This window comes from Rana temporaria, chromosome 12 (genome assembly GCF_905171775.1).
Source record: "Rana temporaria chromosome 12, aRanTem1.1, whole genome shotgun sequence".
Lineage (NCBI taxonomy): Eukaryota > Metazoa > Chordata > Amphibia > Anura > Ranidae > Rana > Rana temporaria.
In genome coordinates, this window is record NC_053500.1 from 59268394 (window position 1) to 59271890 (window position 3497).

The window sequence follows — 3497 nt, forward strand, 5'->3', positions numbered from 1 at the left end:
ATTGGATTTTATACCATCGGAAATTCCGATCGTGTGTACGCGGCATTAGAGGCAGGAAAAAAATCTTCTCATTCGCGTTTCTGATTTGAGCTCACTGGCAGATAAAAAGTAAAACGCTCTTATGCCGCATACACACCATCACTTTATGTGATGAAAAAAACGACATTTTCTGTGAAGTAAAAACAACGTTTTTGAAACTTCAATTTTCAAAGATGAAGTTGCCTACACACCATCGTTTTTCTCACAATGCTCTAGCAAAGCGAGGTTACGTTCACCACGTTTTTCCATTGAAGCTCGCTTCATAACTAGCTTCTGGGCATGCGCGGGTGTAAAAACGTTGTTTTAAACTACGTTGTTTGCTACACACGGTCAATTTCTGTGAAGTAAAAGACGACGTTTTGAAAAACGACACATAAAATTGAAGCATGCTTCAATTTTTTTTGTCGTTTTTCACAAGACATAAAACAACGTTTTCCCCCACACACGGTCATTTAAAGTGACGTTTTTAAAAACGTCGTTTTTTTTCATCACATAAAGTGATGGTGTGTACGCGGCATTAGGGCTCTTTCACACGGAGCGGATCCGTATTGATCCGCCCCGTCTGTGTCCGTCTGCTCAGCCAGGATCATCCTTAAATCCCCGCTGAGCTGTCGGCGGGCAGGGCAGTCCCCGCACACTGTGCATACGCTGTATAGTTTGATTACCTTTACATTCATATGCCCTGTACACACGATCGGTTCATCCGATGAAAACGGACTGATGGATTTTTTCATCAGATATCCGATGAAGCTAAGGCCTCGTACACACGACCGAGTTTCTCGGCAAAAACCAGCAAGAAACTTGCGGGGAAATATTTTTTTGCCGAGGAAACCGGTCGTGTGTACATTTTTGTGGAGGAAACTGTCGAGAAACTCGGCGAGCCAAAAAGAGAGCATGTTCTCTATTTCCTTGACGGGAATGGAGAAAATTGGCCTGTCGAGTTTCTCGACGGCTTCACAAGGAACTCGACGAGCAAAACGATGTGTTTTGCCCGTCGAGTTTCTCGGTCGTGTGTACGAGGCCTGAGTTTCATCAGTCTTGCCTACACACCATCAGTTAAAAAAACGATTGTGTCAGAACGCGGTGACGTAAAACACGACGTGCTTCCGAGCATGCGTCGACTTGATTCTGAGCATGCGTGGACTTTTGAACGATGGATTTCCCCACATACGATCGTTTTTTTCTATCGGTTTTTTAACCATCAGATAATTTTAAAACAGGTTCTACGTTTTTTCACCGATGGCCCACACACGATCGATTCGTTTAATGAAAACGGTCCATCGGACCATTTTTATCAGACGAACCGATCGTGTGTACGCGGCAATACAGTCTAATGCCTGCCCAATGTGTATACATTCCCAAAATGCTTTTGTTTTTTAGTTGTGGATAGAGTAAGGAAGGGTTACATCCCCTGTGGGTTCATTTTTTGTTGTTGTTGTTGTTGTTGTCTGTGTTCCATTGGGGAGATTTCCCTTCACCTCCTATCCTGGAGACTCAGCAGGAAGTGAATGTAAATCTTTATAAAGCGAGGGGCATCCCCTCTTATGCCTTGTACACACGGTCGGACTTTTGACCGTGCAAAAGTCCGCCGTGAGTCCGTCGGAAGTCTGACGGAAAGAAAGAGAACAAGTTCTCTATCTATGGTCCATCAGACTTCCGACAAAAAAAGTCAAACGGCCGGACTTTCGGAGAACAAATTCAATTTTTTCTCGGAAAGTCCAGCCGTGTGTACGAGGCATAAGGCTCCTTTTACATTAGGGCATCTCCAAAGTCGCACGATTTCACTTGCGACTTTGAAGCGTGACTTTTGGTGCAATTTAGCAGCTGTTGGCTTGTAGTTCTTCATGAACTACCATGGAGCTGCTGAGCACTGTGGTAATTCATTGAGTCTTCCTGTCAGTGGATATATATATATCTATATTACATGATATAATCCCATGTAATTACATGTATACACTAATATTCCGGACATATATGTATATGATACATGATATAATCCCATGTATATACTTACATTCATACACCAATATTCAGGACATATATGTATATGATACATGATATAATCCCATGTAATTACATTCATACACCAAAATTCAGGACATATATGTATATTATAATCCCATGTATTTACTTACATTTATACACCAATATTCAGGACATATATGTATATGATACATGATATAATCCCATGTAATTACATTTATACACCAAGATTCAGGACCTATATATATATATGATATTTCATATAATCCCATGTAATTACAGTCATACACCAACATTCAGAACATATATATATATGTGTGTGTGTGTTCTAAATATTAGTGTATGAATGTAAATACATATTATATCATGTTATATATATATATATATATATATATATATATATATATATATATATATATATGTGTGTGAGTGTGTGTTCTGAGTGTTGGTGTATAAATGTAAATAGATGGAATTATATCATGTATCATATATATATATATATATATATATATATATATATATATATATATATATATATATATATATGTTCTGAATATTGGTGTACGAATGTAAATACATGTGATTATATCATTTATCATATATATATATATATATATATATATATATATATATATATATATATATATTACATGATATAATCTCATGTATTTACATACACCAATACACAGCACACAGTGCACATGTGATACATGCTATATAATCTAATTAATTTAAATTCACATGCTGTAATACATAGCACACAGTACATATATGGTAAACAATATAGTCCCATTAATTCTGCATCATACACCCTAATGCAAAGCACACACATATATGTATGTTACATGATAAAATCTCATGTGTTTACATTCATACACCAATACACAGTATACATATGATGCATGCTATATATTCCCACAAATTTATATTTCTACACAGAATATATACAGTATGTAATACATGCTATCTATGACCCTATGAATTGCCACCCTTACACTGTAATATACAGCACATGGAACATATGTGATACATGATAAAATCCCTTTTATACACATTCTAATTCTTAGTACATAGTATATGTGTGTATTTCATGATATTACATTTCTACAACATAGTACACATCACACAGTACACACATGATACATACTAGAATCCGATGACTTCAGATTCATACACCCAGCACACAGAGTAGATGTAATAGATAGATACTATATTTCTATTCATTAATATCCTTACAAGTAAATACACAGTACATGATAGAATAATCACACACACAGCACACAGTACATGTGTAATACATGATATAATCACACACACAGCACACAGTACATGTGTAATACATGATATAATTATAACACACACAGCACACAGTACATGTGTAATTAGGGTGCCCACGTGTCCCGGATTGCCCGGGACTGTCCCTTAATTGGCATCTGTGTCCCTGGTCCCGGATGCCTTCATTGCGGGACAATACA